This window comes from Rhinatrema bivittatum, chromosome 4 (assembly GCF_901001135.1).
Source record: "Rhinatrema bivittatum chromosome 4, aRhiBiv1.1, whole genome shotgun sequence".
NCBI classification, from domain to species: Eukaryota; Metazoa; Chordata; class Amphibia; order Gymnophiona; family Rhinatrematidae; genus Rhinatrema; species Rhinatrema bivittatum.
The window spans coordinates 55,465,989-55,490,437 of NC_042618.1; the positions used below are offsets into that span (position 1 = coordinate 55,465,989).

A 24,449-nucleotide genomic window follows, 5' to 3' on the forward strand; every position below is an offset into this window, starting at 1 on the left:
CCTGGGTGAGGTTAATTTGTATTCATTGTGTGCTGTGTGCCCATAGAAGATGCCGGAACCACTATGTTATTGTCCAAAATAATAGCTCTTCTGAAGACAGCACAATAAATGTGATTTTCCAGCACCACGGTTCTCTCTGTTTACCTCTCTTAAATTACAGTTCTGTGTCCTCTATCTTAGCATGAGTCTTTTAGAAAGGCCGGAACTCCAGTCACCCTCCTGGCGTAGGATGAGAAGTGGTCCCCTTTGGTTAGGGCCCCTTTTGTGGGTGGGAAACCTTTCCCAGATGGCAAAAAAAATCTGTCTCTACACAGAGAGGGAATTTCTCTCTTTCCCCAGGGGTTGTGAAGACTCCGATTGGGTGCCCTCCAATTACAGATGGGTTCTTACAGTTCGATGACCTTGATCTTGATGAGGATCCCCGATGGAAGGAATCCTGGATGGAACTGCAGGTCTCACAGGTCCACCGATGGGTAGGAAGAGGGGCGGAAAAAAACACTTCCTCCCAGGTCTTGGAAATTAACTTCTCTTTCCAAAAGCAAATAACACCGGATTTCCTTTGCAACTGATCACCATTTCAGTGGAAGGTCTTCCCTATCCCTGGATATCCTCAATTCAGGGCTCCCCACTCCCTGAGTCTCAGAAAGTCCCAGGAGTTCAGCAGGGCTATTACCAAGCAAAATGTCCAAAGATTCAAATTAGTCCCTGGACAAACTGTTATGGTTTTGAGGTATTTGAGTGGATTCTTGGATACTGTGGCGATGACCTCACCCATGGGGAGGAGCCCCGTGAGGAACCACAGTACTAGGCTAGACTTGAGACACGCAGAGAGATTCGTCTTTTCTTATACAGCTGGGATATACCACCAGAGGTGGCAGTAGTGAGGTGATCCAGAGATAGTAGTCCAGGGACCCTCGGCAGAGGGGACCCATTTCACAGAGATAGTATAAGGAGATCCGGGTGCAGGTTCCCAGTGCAGCAGAGCTGTAGATGAGACAGACTGAGAATGTTAGATTACTCACTAAGTTGGTAGCTGTAGAGGTGGAGATCCCAGCAGGCAGAAGTAGTTGAATACAGGCACCGAGCCCGGGAGAGCAGGCCCTCGAGGAGTGAGTACCTGATCCCAGATAGGCATTTGAAAGAAAGCAAAGGGCCTCCGAGGAGCAGGTACCCAGGTTAGAGAAATACCCCGAAGGGCAGAGACAGCTTCCAACGGCAGCAAGGAAGCGGCAGAGTAGCTCAAACCGGAGGCTTTCCATCCATACACGATCCTTGCTAAGTCGATTAGCAAACAAGGGCAGGCTAAATACCCGGATGGCATGACATCACTCAAGGGGGACGCCCCCGAGGTTCCCGCCATGACGTGGATAAAGACGTGGGTGGCGCACACGTGCACCCTAGGAGGCTCTTAGGAGAAACATGGTGTGAAGCTTTGCCATTGCCGTTCCGGGGATGCCACAGAGAGCAGCATAAAGACACGGCGGTAGCCATCTTCCCAAGGCTAGTGGGGAGAGCAGAGAGAAAGGTGAGGCACAAAGGTAGAAGCCGTCTGAGACCGACGGAAGCAACACAAATATTCTGCACCTCAGGTGGAGAAAACATTAGTGGAGTCCTGACCAGCACTGGAAGATCTTGGATGGCTTCCAAGGCTCTAGATAGGTCCAAAATATAATACACGAAAAACTCCAACCTTCTTCTAAAACTGCAAACTAAGGGGGTCATTTATCAAAGTGCCATATGGCGTTTTCGCATGCGTTAAGTACCTTTAATGCATGCAAAAATGCCTTAATGCATGTGAAAATGCCTTTAACGCATGCAAAAGCATCATAATGCATGGTGCGCTGCAAATGAGAAAAACAGGAGGGGAGGGAGGGAGGGAGAGAGAGACTAACCATAATGCCCTCTCCCTAGATAGGTATTTGTATCCCTATGGGAGGCCCACCTAGTAACTCGAGGTGAGGTTTAGGTATTAGTGTAGGGGGTTAGGAGCCACTTTGACATTCAAAGTAAGACGTACGAACAGAACAGTGCTCTCTTGTGAAGATTTGATGACCTACGGAGAGAGGAAACTCACCCAAAGATGAGATTTGTGCAATGTTCTCTCAACCTAGCTTGATATTACCCAAGTAGAGAGTCCATCAAGCTGGATGTTATAACTGTATGTTATAGATTTAACTGGCAGTATGTTAATCTATACTGCTATTTTTTCCTTCTCCCAGTTCTATTACCTTGTTTCATTGTAACTGCAACCCTTATGCACCAGTTAAAGTTATATCGTTCTATGCACCCCCTGTTCTGATGTAAACCGGCATGATGTGATCTGCTCATGAATGCCGGTATAGAAGAAACCTAAATAAATAAATAAATATGAAGCTGACGGGAGGGAGGCTCAGAAAAAATATGAGGTAATGCTTTTTCATTGAGAGAGTGGTAGACACCTGGAACAAACTTCCAGCAGAGATTATAGGACTCAAAACTGGCAGAATTCAAGCATTCAAGAGACCTTAGTGTTGAAGGGAGGGAGAAGATCATTGATTCAATAAGACCTGTGACAACCTAGAAGACAAGCACAAATGGGAAGATTGGGTGGACAATGTGGTCCTTTTCTTCCAACATCTTCCATGTTGGTCTCACAATTCCAAATCATTAAATATTTGAACATGCTACACCAATACCTCTTAATCCAGATGTAACCTTAGTTTTTGAAGTCTTCACTCCTATAGAAATAACCGCCAGTTCTTATTTACTTAACCCTATTCTGTAGACGTAAACTTTTCATGAAGACTGTAATCTGTAAACACCTATATTTATTATAAGAACTTGTATTTACTATTTATATTTATTATTTAGCTATTAACATTGTTCTATTACCACTTGGTACTATTTCTCTCCTTCACCTCTAACTCTAAGTTCCTACTAAGTTAGCCATGTTATTTATACCCAATTGTTGGATGTAATTGTATATTTGTTTAATTGTTCAATCTGTTTGATGTAATTTTCTGTTCCTTGTTCCGTGTAAACCGAAGTGGTATGCACTAGTGCATGAACTCCGGTATATAAAAGACTTTAAATAAATAAAAATAAATAAATAATAAATGTAGCTGTTGCGTTCGTGCCTGTTCTCGCCCTCGCTCCATCCTCTCTATCTTAGTGGCGACTCCCTTCGGGTCTGACGGACAGATGCTGCCGCGGCTTCTCCTCGCCGCTTCTCCCCGGAATCCCCGGGCTGGCCTGACTCTGCGGATCTGCCATGTTCCTGATGACGTAAGGGCGCGCGCGCTCCAGACTTTGTACCAGCAAGGGGCGAACCTCGGGGGCGTCCCCCCGTAGTGACGTCATCCACTTCCAACTTAAAAGGTCTTTGCTTGCAACTACGAATCAAGTTAGCAAGGGAAAGGGAAGAAGAACATCTCTCTCTGCTGCTCTGCCTCCACAAATGTACCTAGGGGTACCCACTCCTCGGGGGCCCCGCTCTCTCTTCTTGATTTCAGATTGCTAAGACGGGATCCGGTACTCACTCCTCGAGGGCTTACGTCCCTGAATGCTCAGAAAACTCCTTACTGCCTGGAAGTGATCGCAGACGTGAACACTGTGAGTTCTGGTATTTATTTATTTATTTAAATTCTTTTACTATACCGATACTCAAGACGCGGTCTTATCGTACCGGTTTACAATAGAACAGGGGGAAACCACTTAACAACTATATAGAAGGTAAAAGTTACATCAAACAGGGAGCGAAAACATGGGAGCTGGAGGACAGGAAAGATTTTATAAACGATAACAACTGGAGAGTGATAAAATAGTCAATGAAAAACCATGAAAAACAATAGAGTAGTGAGATATAATCAGATAGATTGAGCTCGGCTGTAGATTTATTACAGATAGGAACTGGTACTCGCTCCATGTGGGTCTATGTTCCTAATCTCAGAAGACTCTCTTCTGTCTAAGACGTTATCGCAGGTACAGATATCATGAGTTATATTTGCAGATTGCAGATAGGAACCGGAACTCATTCCACAAGGGCCCATGTTCCTAAAACCCTTCAAAAAGTCTCTTCTATCTCAAAAGCTATCGCATACCTATATCTGGTGCATTACTATTTCATATTGCAGATAGGAACCAGTACTCGCTCCACAAGGGCCCATGTTCCTAAAACCCTTCACAGATTCTCTTCTATCTCAGAAGCTATCGCCTACCTATATCTTGTGAATTACTATTACAGATTGCAGATAGGAACCGGTACTCGCTCCACGAGGGTTTATGTTCCTAAAACCCTCCAAAGACTCTCTTCTATTCCAGAAGCCATCTCATACACAGATATTGTGAGTTCTTATTCCAGACTGCATATAGGAACCAGTACTCGCCTACGGCTCCTGTTCCTGAATATACTGAAGACTCTCTGTTGCATAGAAGCCATTACAGATATCTACAATTGTGAGTGTATCACCTACTACTGGTTATGTATCCTGCATACCCTGTCTACTCACTACCTATAGTCTCTCTCTACAGCTCAGCAATCCAGAGATCACAATTCCAGTATCTGAAGGACTTCAGCACTGCCGTGCACATCAGCTCACTACTGCCACCTCTGGTAGTTCTACTTCCTGTCTAATAAAGAACTATCTGTGTTTGTCTCCATACTCTAGTCTAGCTGGTGGTCCCTCTCAGCATATCCTCCTGGGGGTGCTGTCATCTGCCCAAGGATTCACCAATTTACATTAAGTGTTCATTCCTTACCCTACTAGAGCGGTATCATAACAAACTGCCACTCTGTGGGGAGGCTACCCACAACAGATCACTAACTCCATCTATGGAGTACATCAAACTGCTGACTACTATCCTCGGGTGTGCAGATTCTATTACAGACTGCTACTCCTCCTCTCTGGAGGAACAGATCTCCATCAGGTTGCTAACTCCTCCCCTCTGGGGAAGCAGATCCATAACAGATTGCAACTCCTCCCCTCGGAAGGAGCTAATCGATATCAGATTGCTAGCTCCACCCCTCTGGGGGAGCAGATCCACAACAGATTGCTAATTCCTTAGCAGATATACAACAGATTGCTAACTCCGTACGGAGATTTGTAACAGTAGCTAAATAAAGTCAACAGCCACATAGAAGATTTGAATGAGAGCCTAAGAGAACTGTCAATTTAATTTTTTTTAAAAAGCAATCATTTTGGGAACACACATCAAGAATGTATTATTGTATAATCTGCTTTTGTTGAGTGAATGTTTATAATTACAGGCTAGCATTCAATACAAAAGGGATCAGTTGTGTATGGGTGGAAAGCATAAAGGTTTTATTCAAGGTTGGACTCACGATACCCTACTATTATTACTATTACTACTATTTATCATTTATAAAGCAGTACTAGACATTAACAGCACTGTACAGATACACATAAGAAACAGTCCCTGCTCCATGGAGTTTATGATCTAGTCAAGACAAAAATACATGACAAAAAAAAAAACAATGGGAAGTGTATTTATTATAGAGAAGTGGTTAGGAGTTACAAGCACCTCAAAAAGGAGAGTTTTTAGGCAGGATTTGAATATGGCCAGAGAGGGATCATGATGCACAGACTCAAGGCATCTATTTCAGGCATATAGCACAGTAAAGTGGAAAGCACAGCATTGGGAACTGATGGTGGAGGAGAAGGGCACAGTTAAAAGCAACATGCCCGATGAACAGAATTCATGAGGAAGGATGTAGGGGGAGAGAAGTGACAATAGATAATGAGGAGCTGCAGAGTGAATGAACTTGTATATTCTCACTGAAAAGAAAAAAACATGAAAAGAAATTACAGGTTCATCATTTCCTTGGAGTCACATCAGGTTCAAGTAGCCATGGCATGAATTTTAGAGATGTTTGCTACCGTGGCTTTAAGACAATTCTTTGTCTATGAGTTCTAGAATATTCGACAAAGAACTTCACCAGAAAAAGCAAAATTTCTGGGAGAATTCAGATGATAGGATTAAAAGCTCAGAAGGAACAGACCAAGTGAGACTAAGAGTGCTTTTGTGAGTTCAAAAGCTATGAAGAAATGTGCCTGATCTCACATCATTATTTCATCTCCCATGCCAAACAATGAGGCCAATGACCCAAATATGGATTTTATAGTTTTACCTCAGTTTTACCTTTAAAAGTCATAACAGATTTTTACGGCAAATTTGTATCTAGCTGGATTTATGAGAAGCTATAATGATTTCATTTGTATTGCAGTGCAGTGCTTTCACTCCAAGAGTCTTTTTAAAATTATACATTACTTGCACAACTCAATCACAGGGCTAAGCCTTCTGCAAACAACGGGCCCAAAGGTCAATCAGCCATTGATGAATAACACATTCAGGCATGCAAGGGTGGCAGAACATTCAACTTGAAATCCTTAGATTAATGTACACCATCAGTCCACGTACTAAGCTATTTAGATAAAGCACAGAGCTCTGTGAGAACATGTCAGGTAGCGTCCATTAACAGATGGTTTTTGACTTGGACTATGGAATCGATGGCACTTTAGCTACTAGACAAAAGAGCCTTTGACATAAGAAGCAAATAATGTCAGTAATTTGTTTGTGCCTTAGTTTTGAAATTGCTTTTCTACTAGTGTCCATAATTCCTTTTAAGCACAGAAGCATAAACATAATATATTGAACACAACTATAAACAGAGATTTAGTTTAGCTTATTTATTCTTGAGTTACTACAAATCATTTGAACACATCAAAGTGGTTTACATAAAAAAATAAAAGTATAAAAATTACAGAAAACACCATCTAACTACATAGTTGGCCAATTTAACTGTTTCAATTTAAATGGAATAGACACTAACTTACTAAAATAATGCTATCAAAAAGTAGTAATAGATAATGACATCAATAACAATGACAATGGACTTTATATGTTGACATGTCTAGATGTCTCAACTGCATTCGAATCGACACCATCAATCACACATTCTATTGATGAGGCTTAAGGACTGCATCATCAGTGGAGTGGTCTTTAATTGATTCTCTTCGTACCTTTCTGATAGGACTCAAAGAGTACATTTGTCATCTGAACATTCTAAATGGCTTGTCTCTCTCGGCTACCCTGTTTAACATCTAAATGGCCCCTTTTTGCAAATTTCTGACTGAGCTCTGTTCGGGATACTGTCTGTATGCAGATGACATTCAGTTTTTTATTCCTGTTTCCACAACTTGGCCTGAAAGTTGGCTAACATGCAATATGTTAGTGCTGAATCTAACCAAAACAGAGGTTGTGGTATTCCAAAAGAACAAGCTGACAGTACCTCCTTCATTTTTGTTTCAGACCAGCTGATCTCATTCATTTCCCATGTCAAAAGTTTAGGCGTCATGCTCGATTCTAATTTAAACATGCTTATTTATTTATTTATTTATTTATTTAACAACTTTTAATATACCGACGTTCGTATGGCACATCACGCCGGTTTACAGGTAACTCAAATAAAGGAGGAAATTACAATGAACAGGGAGCATGGGATGGGAGCAGGCCAGAAAGAGGAGAGGGGAAGGGGCGACAGGAGAAGAGAGGGAAAAGATAGGTAGCATGAGATAGAAAAAGCAACCGTCAAAGCAGTTGTGATGGATGGTTACTATAAATTGTCTCTGCTGAAACCTCTATGGACCTTGCTTGAAGCAAATGAATTCCGCTCCAAAGTCCAGTCAATGATGCTTCCAACTTTTGACTATTTTAATGCCTTGCTACTCAATTTACCCAAGAATGCCCTATGAGCACTTTAGGTTATGCAAAACTCTGCCACGAGACTTATCTTTGGTCTACCCAGGGCGGCCCATATAACTCCCATCTTTCGTGAACTTTACTTGTTACCTATTCATGAGAGGATACAGCTCAAGGTGGCTTTGCTTATCCAAAAGCTACAAAAGGTTGACTCTTTACCTTGGATTAATCAGCAGCTGCGTATTTATAACCCAACAAGGGCACTTCGCTCAACTCCAAGAGACCTATTTGATGTTCCTTCATTTTGTCAAGTGCGCCTTCATTGCTTCAAGTGTGACTTTTCTTGGCCGCTGGCCCCACCTTGTAGAACTCATTACCAATGGATTTACAAGTGACAGAATATTCAGTACATAGTACATTGAGAAATTCTATGATACATAGAAGCAGTTTTCCTTTTGCTCAATGTCTCAGCTGAATTTATAGTCATCATCAGCTGATCAGAAACAGGATACTATCATTTGTCTGTTAATTTTAATAATATGTTTTATTTGTGTTATGATTTTATATGTGTTGATTCTGTAAATCTCCTTGAGCTGTGAATAGGTGGAATATAAATTTTCTAAATAAATAAATAAATAACTTTAAATATTCAGTAACAATAGCAACAACAATAGTCATAACAATAACAATAAATAATCCATTTTCAAAATCACTTCTGAAGAAGACATGTCAAATCAGAGATAAAAAATGAATCTAGGAACAAACCCAGGAGTAGCATCGAAACAGAAAGGGTAGTAATAATAATCAAAACCATCAACAATAATAAATTTAAAATATACTATTTATTGGAATAGAACATGTACTTATTACCCCCTTATAAATAATCATTATACTGCTGTTTTGGCTGTCAATGGTAATCAGTTATCGAAAGGAATTAGCACTGTTTTTGTTACTATCTGTCTCTAGTGGCTCTAGTATAAAGCTTTCTGTGATAACATTTTCAAAAGCACAGTTTTAGCAATTGGAGACAACTGGATTCTTTGAGGATCTTGGCACTTTTTATTGAATAACCATAAGAATTGTCCAAAGTATTATATACAGATTTTGGAGACCACAGACTGAAGAAAAAAGTTATGCAGTGGTTGGTCTTGAAAGCTGATTTACAAAAGAAATCCTTGGATTTAAGTTGGTCCAGTAAAAGGTATCACAACCCTCAATGAATTCTGTGGCAACATTTCTAATTGTGAGGCCCATAAAATTGCTGACATTTTTATTTTAGCTTTTAACCTCACATTGTTGAGGTAGATGCATCAAGATTCTCAGCTTAGTCATCTGGCCAAGAACCAGTAGGCTAGCTGTAACTGGCTTTTGGGACAGCCAAACTAGGATCCAAACATCTTACCCATTTTTTCCTTCCAGCTCTTTAAATTCTTTAAAAAGTTTTCCTACCCATATTTTTACTCCATTTGCTACCTTACAAGCATGGCAACACAGGAGGGTTAAGGCAGCATAAACTCTTCCATGATCCATAAACCCATAAGAGGCATTTGCACCATGTCACACTTCAGCTATCCTGGAGAATGAGAGTGTGGTGGCACCAAAACTCCAAGAGACTTCTCCTTTAAATCTGATATCTCACCACTATACATTGGATGTCCGTGTTGGGAACATTGGAAGGTCAGGTCCCTAAACTGGGCAGCTTATCACTGCAAGTACATGTTTGATAAGATTTTAAATGCAAGTTAGAAACTTGTTTGCCTTAGAGCAGAGCTTCCTAAACCTGTCCTGGAGACCCCACTGGCAATTGGGTTTTGAGGATATTCACAATAAATATGCACAAGATCAGTATGCATAGAATGGGTCCCCAATGTATGCAACTTGATGTCATGCATTTTTATTGTGGACATCCTGAAAATCTGACTGGCTGTATGGTCACCAGGGCAAGTTTGGGAAGCTCTGCCTTAGAGAAGAGAAAAGGAAACAATCAGATGTGGATCTATAACTACCTTACAAGAATTTATACATCTATTTCAGTGCAGAGAGAGCCTTTGCGAATAAGAAGAGAATGAGAAAAAAGTTCAGGGAGGGAAAGAAGGAGAAAAGAACCAACAGGCTGTTCAGCTTGGAGAAGAGATGGCTGAGGGAAGATATGATAGAGGTCTTTAAGATCATGAGAGGTCTTGAACGAGTAAATGTGAATCAGTTATTTACACTTTTGGATAATAGAAGGACTAGGGGGCATTCCATGAAGTTAGCAAGTAGCACATTAAAGCTAATCAGAGAAAATTCTTTTTCACTCAATGCACAATTAAGCTCTGGAATTTGTTGCCAGAGGATGTGGTTAGTGCAGTTAGTGTAACTGGGTTCAAAAAAGGTTTGGATAAGTTCTTGGAGGAGAAGTCCATTAACTGCTATTAATCAAGTTGACTTAGGAAATAGCCACTGCTATTAATTGCATCTTCTTGGTATTTGGGTAATTGCCAGGTTCTTGTGGCCTGGTTTGGCCTCTGTTGGAAACAGGATGCTGGGCTTGATGGACCCTTGGTCTGACCCAGCATGGCAATTTCTTATGTTCTTATGAAGGGAGTGGGGTGGAGAATAAATGTGAAAAGAATCTGAGGAGACGAGGTAGTGGAAAAATAATCTGGGGAGTAAGCAAGAAAGGATGACAGTTACGTCTAGGAATAATGCCAGAGGGAACAAGGAGAATCCAGACTGAGAAGGGAGAATAAGAGTTGGACAGTGAGTAGACAGTTTAAGAGTGAGGGGTAGGGCGAGAAAAGGGGAAGGATTAACTGGGGAGAATGAGAGAAGAACCAGCAACCAGGCATATAGGAAAATGAAAGGAGTGAAAAGGAGCAGGAACAGAGTGAAAGGAGAAACAGAGGAAGAGAGGAGAGTCAGAGGAAAGAAGGTTTGAGCAAGAAGGCAGGGCTGGCAGAAAGGAATGAGAAATGAGCCCAGTAGGGAAGATGGAGAAAGGAGCGTCAGTAAGGAAGGAGAGTTAATGGGAGAGTAGTGCAAAGGGGAAGAAGAAGGATCCAAAAGAGGGCAGGACTGAAGCAAGGGCGAGGCAAAGAGATCAGAGACATGGGAAAGGCAGAGGGAGACAGGAACAAACACAGGCTGAAAGAGAAGAGCCCTGAATCCCACCTGTAAGATGATAAATACAGTAAAGGGTAGGACTTGTTCTTGTTTAGTGGCAGTCAGTACAAGAACATTCCAGAATTTGTAAGTAATGGCATGTCTTGAAGAAATCTGGGGGATAGAAGACATCCAAAAACCATTTTTGACTGAGCCTAGAAGGATGTGGTGAATGGTGGGGGTGAGAAAATGGCCAAAGGATTCTAGGGACAGTAGAATGAGGAAAAGGTGATTTGGAGGCAGTTGGCTGCTTCGAAAAAGATTTATGGGCATTGGTGTTAATCACAAATTGTACACGATAATTGGAAGAAAGTTCATAATGTGCTTTTAATTTGCTGGAAAGGTCATTTTAGGCCTAACCTATTTGTTCAGGTATTTTTTTGGAGGGTTGAGCCAAAATGCAAATTTTAGATCTTTTACAAAACTGGAGGTACTACATATATCTAGTGAAGAGAAATCCAAGCTTAAAACATCAAGTTCAGCCCATCCCTATCAGTAACTAGAAAGGGAATAAAGGTGGTTTGGCGGTCTCCAAACAAGCAGCTTTTATTCTTCTCATTTCCCCAAAACACCCTGCCAGTCTTCAATAGGACAGCTTCTATCACCTACATTTTCATGAGCTAGTCTATGTTATACCTCCTGAAATATCTTGATATACACATTTTCCTATGTGAATCTGCAGCTGATACTGCAGCTACTTCAAAAGGAATTTAAATAAATATGATAATAAAATTCAAACAGCACATGCATCCTAATTCCTATATTATTCCTTGAAAGAAAATCGAGACCATATGAAACTGGAAACCTAAGCTTTGGTCGCCTACAACAAATACTGACATACCTGGTTTCTCTGACGTGAAGCCACAAGAGAAATCAAACAAGAAGCACTCATGTCAGGAAAAAAAGCCAAACAATAATTCCTAGGTTTTGTCCTCAGTGGTTTCGGCTTTACCCTCTGTGGAGTAATTTATAGGTTTTAATTACAGAAAGAAGTTCCTAGATTTTGGCCAGGCTTCCTATAGACTGGAGCAGGACTGACAAGAAGATGGTTATACGGAAGTAGTGAACTTTCTTTCTCTGCAGATTTGCTGTCCAGCAGAAAAGTCATGCTGTTTGCATATCAAACAAGGTGATAATTGCCAAAGGAATGCTAACTAACAGGTGAGGCAGAAACCAGATTGAACCAGACACAGACTATTCACTGTTTACAGTTTCTATGAAAAAATGCCTGCTGAGAATAGATCCCTACAGTACTATAACTTAACTCTAGAGGTGGACCTATTTAGGCTGTTCAAACAGAGTTTTGGGTACTTAAAGCAGGGCTTCCCAAACCAGTCCTGGTGACCCCACAGCTGGTCAGATTGTTTAGGTTATCCACAATGAATATGCATGACATAAATTCGTATATACTGGGTCTCCAGAACTCAAACAGCAGCAATCCTACATATGAAAAGGCAACATTGCAAATATACCAACCCTTGAACAGATTTACTGTTCTTTCCAGCGGGGGGGAAAAGGAGTGGCCTCGTAGCCATAGCAATGGACTGAGAAACAGGGAATCCACTTCCTCCGCTGTCACTCCTTTGGCCCTTGAGCTAGCCACTTTATCCCCCATTGGCCTCAGGTACCCACTTACAGGCCGATGCAATATCACGCACGTAAAAACGCGCGTCCAAACCGGGAGCCTGGTTTTTTTTCAACACGCGCACATCCACCTCTCCTGGGCGCGATGCTATATTTTAATGAATTGCTGCGTTCGCACCCGGCTAAAATTGTGCTTCTCCGGCGCTCAAAAGCATTGGGCGCCCGGGAGACGCAGCTGTGCACAGACCAGGAAAACAGGAGCTCAGTACAAGCGTCCGTTTCATCCCGCTGCAGATAACTCAAACGCACAATATACACGCACACCTGCAGCGTGTGTATTGGGCGCCCAGAAATTTTTATTTTTTTTTTGTAATCGAGCCTTTACATTTTTACCTAAATTTTAAGCACCACAAGCAGTGGAACTTAGTAGGAACCACAGAGACCAGGGTTTTTTTGTTTTTTTCATGTGCTCTTGACTCGCAGTATGACTTAACGTCAGCTCCGGGGCTTGCCACGTTAAAAAGTGTGCGTTGGTTGACCGGCGATTTTTTTGCATTGGGGGTAATAGCTAATAGCCTCAGCTACTTGGCATTTACATGTGATGAGCGCTATTAGCTACGTGTTTGTTTGGACGTGTGTTTTGGATGCATTGATGGGCTATGAGCCAGGAGACCTGGGTTCGTATCCTGCTGACACTCCTCACAATCTTGGGCAGGTCACTTTACCCTCCATAGCCTCAGGTACAAAACTTAGATTGTAAGCCCCCTGGGGATAGAGAAATTCCTACAGTACCTGAATGTAAACCGGTGTGATATCTCTGATCAAATGTTGGTATATAAAAATAATAATAATAAATAAATATTAATCCCCCTTATTGCACTGGGTGTTAGTCTAGCGTGTTCAAAATGTATGTGCAATCGCAGATTAACCTGAGCACTAGGCTGAGTGCACGTTATTGCATCAGCCCCTTAGATTGCAAACTCTTTTGGACAGGGGCTAATAATTGTAGCTGAATTCTAAAAATGCTGTAGACTACCTTGAGCATTATTTAGAAAGGCGGACTAAAAATCCTAATTTGGATTTGTTCTGTTGTCCCATTTGGGCAACAGAACCATCCGGAATACACAGAAATCACACAGCAAAATACCTGATGTTCGATAACAGAAAAACCCTCACCAAATACAGAATAAGTGACCATAAATTATAAACAAATATAGAGACAAAAATCTGAACTCATGTCCCCTCCAGCCTTAACCCAAGAGGGTTAAGGCTGGAGGGGACATGAGTTTCCCTAATAGCGGCCTCAACATGCAAATGCATGTTGAGGGCGCTATTAGGTATTCCCGCGCGATACAGAAAGTAAAATGTGCAGCCAAGCCGCACATTTTACTTTCAGAAATAAGAACCTACCCAAAGGTAGGCGCTAGTTTCTGCCGGCACCGGGAAAGTGCACAGAAAAGCAGTAAAAACTGCTTTTCTGTGCACCCTCCGACTTAATATCATGGCGATATTAAGTCGGAGGTCCCGAAGAGTAAAAAAAAAGTAAAAAGAAAAAAAGAAAAAAAATGTTTTTAATGGGTCGGCGGCTGTCGGGCTGAAAACCGGACGCTCAATTTTGCCAGCGTCCGGTTTCCGAGCCCATGGCTGCCAGCGGGCTCGAGAACCAACGCCAACAAAATTGAGCGTCGGCTGTCAAACCCGCTGACTAGTGCATCCCTAGCGCCTCCTTTTGCCCGTTTCTACCGCACCACCTAATCCAAATACAGAATTGCGCGCACAGGCTAGTGGCCTGTGCGTGTGCCGGGAGAGCGGGTGTTCATCCGCTCTCCCGCAGACTTTACTGAATCGGCCCATAGGTGCCTGTCTGAAACCATTTGTTTCCATCTCTTTCAGCTTCCCTTGCCTCCGAGCTGTGTTCTTGCTTATAGACCTGCTAAGGTACCTTAGCCATCAGCATTGCTCTTAAAGTGCCAGCAAACAAGACAATTACTGCCTGAACTAAGGCATCACATTGCGCCTGTAAACAAAAATGCTGCCACCTGCTGGGAGGGAGGGAGTCTTGGGAAAGAAGAGAAAGAGGTTGGAACTGAAGGGAAGAGAAACAGATATACAAAGGGGAAAGTTAAGGGAAGAAGAAACTTGAAAAACATATTTCTTTTCTCAATAACAATTTTTTTTAACCTTGATCATTAGTTTCTACCTGGTCACCTATATTTTTAACCCAATGGAATATTTTTCCATTTGAAAAGTTAACGAACCCTATGATTGTGGTGCTCTTTTTTTCATTTAATTGTATTTTTTTTGTTTGATTGCATTAAATATTTCAGTAGTACTATGCTACTATGGATTCCTTTCTCCAGAATTTTCAGGCACTTAATGTTGATCCATAAATCTATTAAAAGCATCTGCCTTTTCCAGCTTTGCTTCTTTTCCGAATAGGCAAAAATGGGCTCAAGAAGCATAGTAGGGAGGTTTTAGAATTTTATATTACAGCTTTTAATAATTGAATTTGTTGACTAGCAGAATCAAATGGCTTGCTCTCAACTGGGTGCCAGAGGCACAGGCAAATAGAGTAACTTATGCAAAGTCATACAGAATCACTAGGACAGATGAATCCTTAACTTATAACCTAAGATGATGTCTGAATTACATAGTACAAGGCTTTTCCTGCTAGGCCACTCCTTCATGATTTTAATTCTAGCCTAGGGCTAATTCCATGCTGCTGCTGTTGCCAGTGGTTTACAAGTTGTTTCATGGGGAACATTTCCCTTGAGGAAACCAGAACAAGTTCCTACATGCAGAATGGGATCAGTCTGTCCCTTATGACCTGGGGGCCATCTGACTACACTACCATGGTTTCCTCAAAAAAGAATAAACTGTTGAATGTTTTATGAAAAACAAACTATTGGATCTATTCACCAACTTGTGATGTGTGTAATTATTAAATAGCCCCCATTCTCTCTTGCTCTCCTTTCCCTCCCTCCATTCTCCCTATCTTCCCTAGGCTTATCTTTCCCTCCACTCCCATCCCCAAGCCAATCCTCCCTTCCCATCTTCACCCCTGGCCACCAAAAATAGGTGAGCAGAGCTTCACGCCACATCTGCCTCCTCCTGCTGCCTGGTTCAGATTTGTGATCTGACCATGTGAGACCGTGCTGTATGATGCTCTGTGGTTAAAGGGTCAGTCAAGCTTGAACAGCAAGAAGAGACAGATGGTGCATAATGTGCCACCACTGTCCTATATGTCCTCCTGCCACCAAATTCTATGTGGGGGGAGGCCAGGGAATCATTATGTAAATAAATAAATACATTCATACATAAATAAGGGAGAGGTGCACAGATGTGCCTGGTCAGCCACTGTCCTCTCCTGATTTTCTGTGATTCCATGCAGATGTGGGAATTTTGAGGCCCTTGACACATCTGTGGAACAATGGAAGACTAGGAGCTCTGGGCATATGCCTGAACCTTCCCACTGGGAGTACAGTAAGTGGTTTCTGTCAGTAGAGGATTCACTGTAAATTGAAGACCTGGCTGATGATTTCCAAGTTATAAGTTATGATTGTTCTAATCTGGTTCCAGTAGTAGGAATGTATGCTTTGACCCTGTATTTTTATTTTATTGTTTTTATTTTGTGCTTTGTTTTACACTTTATTGTATATCTCTTTAGAAGATTTTATTGTAAAACCTATAAAGCGATTCACAAATTTTATAAATAAATAAAATAAATAAATAAATAAATAAGTTGGGGTGGAGGGCACCACACAAACTTTATTCTTTCTCTCTCACACATTCACACACTTATACATGTTCATTCTCTGAAACATTCCCCATGTGCTTTCATACACACACAGATATAATCACACACACACATACAGGCAGGTGTTCACATATACACACACACTCGGGAAGGCAGGCACTCTCACACAAACACATATATACACACTGTATTAGACAGGGACCGACAATGTGAAAAACTTCACTGTATGGGCTGGACCAGTTAGGCCCCTGAAGAATTGAACCACTGACTGAGCTAAATAAATTATGAATAATATATTTATGATTTGTTAAGCTTTTTGGCTTCCCTTTTCTACTAAACTCTGTCTTCTCTGGAAAACTAAACCACTGAATTTTGTGTGCTACTGATGAGTCTCTGAGGCCCTCAGGAAATATGCATTATTAAGCTACCTATAGGTCACATTCCACTGACCCTTTGAGCCAACACCTGGTAGGGCCCCTCTGCCCTATGGTTGGAATGCATGGGAAAGGAAAGGGTGCACAGCATGATTTAAGGCTGGGTATTGATGGGAAAAATCAGACAAAGAACGAGATATTCTATATAAAGCACCTCACAAGAACAACACCTCAATACTGGCAGTAATGCAAGACTTTCATAACATGTCGGTATTCCAGTGCTGAAATCCTAAGAATTCTGATTGTTCCACTTCTGAGATTCATGGGACAACCTCAGGGAAGTGAGCAGATCTAGTTTACATTGTAAATTGTATAATTTTTGCTGGACTCAAAGCTTTAGGGCAACAAGAACATTTCAAATCCACAAGAGGTTTTCAAATTTAGTTTATTTGGCTTCTTAAAAGTCAAATGTTCCTGTGAGATGCAATATAACTGCCCTCTATCTGTAATAACTTAAAATATATATATATATTCCCTGGTTTTGCTTTACTTATTCTATGCATATACTTTCTTGTATCTTACCTTCTATTACATTTGTATTATTTTTTCTTGTATACATTATATCTTATTCTTATGTGCACTGAAATTTTTATTTATCCTAGATTATTATATACACTCAATTTACTGGGACAATAAATGAGAAAATCAGCTAAATACAATGTGAAGATATTTTCTGTTTGTCTGTGGGAATTAAAAAAGAACCACCTAGCAACCTTAACCACACCCCAGCCAAATCACACACACATAGGCAGACAGACAGACACTTACAAACATATACGCAGGCAGGTAGACAAACATTCTCATACACACACAAAGGCAGACAGGCTTTCACACACACATGCAAGCAAGCAGGCAGGCATGCTCACACACACACATGCAAGCAGGCAAGTAGGCAGGCACTCATACACACACACACAGGCAGGCAAGTGCTCTGTCACACACTCATGCAGGCAGGCAGGAAGGCACCACACACACACCATTGCAGATAGGCAGACACTGTATCACACACACACATGCAGGTAGGCAGACACTCACACTCACATGCAGGCAGGCAGACACTCTCTCAGGGCCTTATTTGTAGCTTCCACAGGATGAGTTCCATGGCAGCCTGGCCTTCTTCTTCAACCACCATGGGGTGGGCTCCACAGCAGCCTGAGTTTCTTCTCTGTCTGCCACAGGATGGACTCTGCAGTGGTCTGGTCTTCTTTGTCTACCAGAGAGTGGGCTTCTTCTTTGGTCACCATGGAATAGGCTCCGTGGCAGCTAGGACTTATCTTTCAGCCCAGCTGGACCTGTTTTTATCCCTCATTTTTTTGAAGGGGAAGAGTGTAGCTGGGTTCAAAAAAGGTTTGGATAAGTTCTTGGAGGAGAAGTCCATTAATGGCTATTAATCAATTATACTTAGGAAATAGCCACTGCTATTAATTGCATCAGTAGCATGGGTTCTTCTTAGTGTTTGGGTAATTGCCAGGTTCTTGTGGCTTGGTTTTCGCCTCTATTGGAAACAGGATGCTGGGCTTGATGAACCCTTGGTCTGACCCAGCAAGGGAATTTCTTATGTTCTTAGGATGTGGACATGAAGGCACATCTGCTGTGATCCTCCCCCTTCTGGAGCATAAATTGTAAACTTCCGCCCATGAGCTGGCTGCTATGAAGGGAGAGGATTTCATCGTTCATCAGGCAGAGATGGTTGGTGGTAAAGGCTGGATTTCCCTCGTGAGCCACAATTTGTGCTCCAAAGAGCCATAAGCAGCTTGTGAGATGCCGGTTGGCCACCCCTGTGATAGAAGAAATACGCTCAAAGCCTGGCTCATGATCCTGCTGACAAAACCACAGACTGCAGAAGATGTATTCTATAACAGGCCCACCAGCAGACAAGAGCAGTCATTGAGAGAATCTTTGGCTTACTCAAAATATATTTCTGCTGTTTATACAGATACGAGGGATGTCTTCTTTACAACCCAACCAAGATCTGACATCTTTCTAGCCTGCTATATGCTTCATAACCTGTCCAAATCCCGAGGCCTGCCTCCTACAGAGGGATAAGATGCTCACCTCATTATGCCCAGTGATGAAGAGGAAAAGGAGGAGGACGCATATGACCCAAGTAAGGAGTTGTGCAGGAGTAGTTGAAGGAGACATCACTAGACTCCTCAGTATGCAGTAGATGAAAGAAACACTCTGCTACAAAGACATTTTCTAAGGTGAAGGTGCCTTTATTTACAGTTGAAACGTGATAGTGCATTGTATGTGCATTATTTTTTCATGGGACATCCTCTCCTTTTAGAGGAGGAGGCTCAGGTATCTTGGAGTGCCCTAATCTGGTACTTCTGCACAGAGGTGTTTCGTCACTACTAACTGTGCCTTCAGAGGTCATGGACAGATAAAGTAGTGGCAAAGAGTGATAGCTGCAGGAGAGCACCAGAAGTGAGAGAGGCTCCTGAGAGCTGATGTTTCGAAGGGGGTGGGGGGGGGGGGGAGGGAGCCAGAGGATGAAAGCATGGCGCTGCTTTTCTTCAGAGGGTGCGCAAGGAGAGGCCTTCCCCATGTCAGCAGAGACAGGTGGAGAGGCGTTGAAGGTATTGGAGGTGTTGATAGAAGAGGCATCTTTGGAGGTGGTGGAGCCATAGGAGGATGAAGCATCTGGTGTTGGACATGAAAAGTGAGTCTCCCACCAGACTTATAGAATTACAGCAATTGAAGGCTGAAACCATGGTGGTGGTGGTGATAGAAATTCAGGAAGAGGCAGCATCCAAGTGCCCTGTATCTGCCAGAGAGCATTCCATGCTAGCTGCAGCTGACATAGGTACACCTGCTGAAGTATCTCCTTCCAAACAGAAATCACAGAGTGCGATTCCTCCCGAAGTACCTGTGTGTTACACCCTGCAGGTACTGTTTAACAACTTGCACCTCATCTAGAGCACATTCTTTCTTTCTTTACAAATCTTCTATTCTGCAAATCCACTAGAGGTTCAGTGAGGATTACAAATTTCACATACACAGTACAGCACCATAAAACAATAAAACATTATAATTATAACTCAGAGGAATGAGCAGCGCGGCTCAGAGGAAAATGAAGAAGAACGTCAACCCCCACCACTCATGCTGTCCATTCTTACCATTACAGTTTAGCTGTTCTATTTCTATGGCCAAGGCCGGAGGAACCACTAGGCGATTGAGAGCCTGTGTGTAAATGAGAGAAAGAGTGAGCATGTATGTCTGTGTGTGATTGAGAGCTGGTTTAGGTGAAAGAGCATGTCGGTATGTGATTGAGAGCCTGTGTGTAAATGAGAGAAAGAGAGAGCATGTGTGTCTGTCTGTGTCTGATTGAAAGCTGGTTTAGGTGAGGGAGCATCTGAGTATGTGATTGAGAGCCTGTGTGTAAATGACAGAGAGAGCATGTGTGTCTGTGTGATTGAGAGCTGGTTTAGGTGATGGAACATGTGAGTATGTGATTGAGAGCCTGTGTGTAAATGAGAGAAAGAGAGAGAGCATGTTTGTAAGCATGTGAATGAGAGTCTGTGTGTGATTGAAAGCCTGTGTGTGTGTAAGCGTGAAAAGATAGCATGTGTGTAAATGTGTAATTAAGAGCCTATATAAGTGAGAGAAAAAAGCATGTGTATATGTGAGTAACTGAGAGCAAGTGTGTATAGGTGTGTAATTGAGAGCCAGTGTAAGTGAGAGCGCTCGTATGTGACTGAGAGAGAGGAGAAAGTTCCAAGCAAACCGCCCCTCTTCCTGCTAATTCAAAACAATCTCAGGAGACCTGGATATCAAACATTCCCAGATATGCAGAGCAAAAAAATTTTTGTATCCTTATTTTTCATTACTTGGTCTTTGTGTCTGCTATTTTGAAATATTTTATTGGTATCCAGAATTTTTTTATATGAGTTTTTAATTATTGGATATTCCACTCATCAGTTGTTTCGAAATAATCTGTTCTTTTTGTTAATATGGTTTTACTGCTGCTGATTTTATATTTCTTGATTTGTTTTATAAGGATGGGTGATGTTTTTTTTTCCTTTATTACACTGCATACAGAGACTCTGGCTTATTGCAGTTTCCAATTCAGTTTTTTCTGCATGCTTCTAGTTTTCCGTTTTGGTCTCTTTATTCTTTGTTAGGTGAGGGTCAGCACATGTGATTCAGGTGAGGTTTTCTGCTGGCGTGTAGTTTCTGTGTAGGGCTCTATAGCAGCCTGACTTGGTCCGTTTTCCTAATAGGAGATGCATTGGTGTCTTAAGGCCTGGTGTAATATTTTCAGTGTTGCCTTTTCTTAGGTAAGTGCTGGAAATTGGTGCTGTTTTGGTGTGGGATGTTTACTATTTATGTAATTTCTGTTCAGACAGAATACGTATCTTTTCCTTGTGTCTTTTTAAACAATAAAAATAATTACCGAACCTTTACTTTTTATTTCCGCCTTGAATTGAAATGAGCAGTGTGTCACACATGTGAGCGTGGCCTGTCAGGTGTGTCACGATGGGAAAAAGGTTGAGAACCACTGCTTTAGAGGCTGAAGAAATGCATATTTTAAAACCTATGTAGACTGCTCCAAACAGGTTCTAAAATAATTGATCAAATCTGTGCAGAACCCTATATGCACGCATATGGGGCCATGCGAATATGTTTGAAAGTTAGGCTCCCTACGCATATTGATTTCCCTCCTGTTTAAAATGTGCCTTGCTTAAAATCGTGGAGCTGTGTATACACAGATACACAGCAACTTAATATGTTCTTAACGGAGAATGTTCTTTTTTCTCAACCACTTGCTCGATTGCAGGATTATTCCTTTTGCAGTAGTTAAATGTCAGATAGCTATTTTTACATTCTGGACAGTATGCTGCAGGAGAAAACATAGCTCTGTTGTTTTAAAGATCAAACACCCTTTTGCTCGAGAAATACAGAGTGGACAGTTTCCCTGGTAACATAATTTGCTTCCAGTTCAATGGCGTAGTGATACTCTTCATGGATTCATTACAGCCAATCGCAGATCAGGAAGTTGCAGCTCTCTCGCAAGACCTATAAAAAGTCTGTTACTGAGGTGTATGGAAAATGCCTCTTTTACAGTGGATAATGTAATCTCTTCATTTTCACTTCTAAGTACACAGGGTTTTGACCTTATCTTAAAAACAGAAACATTATTTTCTTTCAGACTTTAATTTGTTTTTACTTTCATAATAAAGTTAGGTATGCTTTTGATATTTCCTTAGATTTTATTTTCTGCCTCATGCACTAAAGTGATGTGAAATTCTAAGGAACACTGTTTACATTTAAATTAGCATAATGCTATAAAGAAGGTACTACAACACTTGGTCACCACCACTAATGCTGTCCATTCTTACCATTGCAGTTTAGCTGTTCTATTTCTATGGCCAGGGCCGGAGGAACCACTAGGCGAGCTAGGCCTGTGCATAGGGCGCCACAATTTAGGGGGCGCCGTGGCAGGCGGCAGAATTTTGAAAGGGCAAAAAGTGCCCTTTCAAAATTCTGCCAGCCCCCGCCTCACCATGCCACCCTCCCGATGTCCCCTTTGTGGTCCAGCGGAGAGCCCGGGAACAATCTGCCACTCCCAGGGCCTCGGCTACCACTAATCAAAATGGCGCCGGTGGCCTTTAGCTCCTACCATGTGACAAGGGCTACCGGTGCCATTGGGTGGCCCTTGTCACATGGTTGGGGCTAAAGGCCACCGATGCCATTTTGCTTAGTGGCAGCCGAGGCCCCGGGAGTGGCAGATCACTCCCGGGCCCCCACCTGGACCACCAGGTATTTTGTAAGTTTTCATTTGGGGGGGGGAGGAGTCAGGGCTGCGACAGGGGGCGGGGCTGGGGGAGGCACGACAGGGGGGGCAGCACAAGACTGAAGGTGCCCAGGGTGTCCAATCCCTTTGCATCGGCCCTGTCTGTGGCTTAAGGATTCATGCTATTCCTGTGGCGAGGCCTAAAGACTCTCTATTTATTTATTTATTTATTTATTTATTTACTACTTTTTCTATACCGGCATTCGTGGTTACATCAAACCAGTTTACATCTGAACTAAAGGTGGAAAATGCATAAAACAAGTACTGGGGAAGGGGCAAAGGAGAAAAAGGCCGAGTGGTAGCAAAAACAGAGCAAATAATATAATAAAACTAACAAGCAGCAATAACACAAACTATATACATCGGTACAGGTCAAAATGGAGATACAGCATAAGGTTAATGGAGGGAGGATCTACTCTGGGTAAGCTTGCTTAAAGAGCCATGTCTTTAACTTCTTTTTGAATTTGATAGTACAAGGCTCAAGTCGGAGATTTGTGGGTAGTGAGTTCCATCGCATGGGACCAGCTATGGAGATGGCGCGGTCCCTTGTGGAGTAGAGGTGTGCCTTTTTGAGTGATGGCACGTGGAGAGTTCCTTTATTGTTTGCTCTGGGGGGGCGGTTAGAGCGTGTGAGGCAGAGAGGTTCGTCAAGCCAATTAGAGTTGTGTCTGTATATGGATTTATGAATGATGGTGAGGGTTTTATAGAAGATGTGTGAGGGGATAGGGAGCCAATGGAGGTCTTTAAGGATAGGAGTGATGTGGGCTGATTTAGAGGCATTTGTGATGGTCCTTGCTACTGCATTCTGGAGCATTTGAAGCGGCTTTATGGTGCAGTAGGGGAGCCCTAGGAAGAGGGAGTTGCAGTAATCCATTTTAGAAGAGAGGGTGGCCTGGATGACAGTACGGAAGTCATGGGTGTGGAGTAAGGGTTTTAGTTTTTTCAGAACATTGAGCCTGAAGAATCCCTCCTTGAGGATTGTATTGATGTATTTCTTTAGAACAGAGCGCACCGTTAGCCCCTGACTAGACGCGTGTGTTCCACACGCTAATATTACCCCTTATACAGTAAGGGGTAATAGTGCGAGGAAAACGCGTGTCCAACCCCCCCAAAAACTAATAGCGCCCGCAACATGCAAATGCATGTTGATGAGCTTATTAGTTAGTTCCGCACGATACAGAAAGTAAAATGTGCAGCCAAGCCGCACATTTTACTTTCAGAAATTAACGCCTGCCCAAAGGCAGGCGATAATTTCGGCCAGCACCGAAAAACTGCTTTTCTGTTCACCCTCCGACTTAATATCATAGCGATATTAAGTCGGAGGACCCAAAATTAAAAAAAATTCTAAAAAAAAAAATTAAAAATCTGCCCACAGGCCGCGGGTTGGAAGACGGACGCTCAATTTTGCCAGCGTTCATTTTCCGAACCCTTGGCTGTCAGCGGGTTCGACAACTGATGCCGGTAAAATTAAGCGTCGGCTGTCAAACCCGCTGACAGCTGCCATTCTGTCAATAAGGAGGTGCTAGGGACGCACTAGTGTCCCTAGCGCCTCCTTATTACCGCAGGCCCTCATTTAAATACAGAATCATGCGCCCAGGAGAGTGGCCTGGGCGTGCATCGGGAGAGCAGGCCCTCACCTCGGATTTTACTGAATCGGCCCGAAGGTAAGGAGTTCCAAAGAGCTGGAGCCACCACAGAAAACACTCACTGACTTTACACTTGACGTACAGAAGGAATGTCCAAAAATCCTCTCTGGAATGACCACAAAGCCCAAGATGTATTATAAATTCAAAGAAAAGTATTTGCCCAAGGAAAAGAATCCATCGATAATAAATTATGGACTAATGTAAAGACTTTATAGGTCATGCAAGACTGAACTGGCAACCAATGCAAGTCCTAAAGTGCAGGAGAGATATGGTCTCTAGTGGAACAAGCGGAAATCAGCTTGGCTGCAAAGTTCTGTAAATTAAATTCTGCAATGCAGTTGATACAGGAAGACCAATATATAATGAATTGCAATAGTCTATTAGTGGTA

At 42.3% G+C, this 24,449-nt stretch overlaps 1 protein-coding gene across 3 annotated transcripts in view; it reads right to left on the bottom strand.

The window, feature by feature from the left end:
• SYT16 (synaptotagmin 16) overlaps window positions 1-24,449 on the bottom strand; it is a 225,512-nt gene that overhangs the window by 138,893 nt on the left and 62,170 nt on the right. For 2 of the 3 annotated variants that reach the window (XM_029598148.1, XM_029598149.1), the window contains exon 1: window positions 11,684-11,904. The exons of the other annotated variant lie outside the window; for it this stretch is intronic. The gene's annotated coding sequence lies outside the window, so the exon portion shown is untranslated. Of the gene's footprint in view, window positions 1-11,683; window positions 11,905-24,449 lie in introns of those variants that run through there. 3 annotated transcript variants of the gene reach the window in all.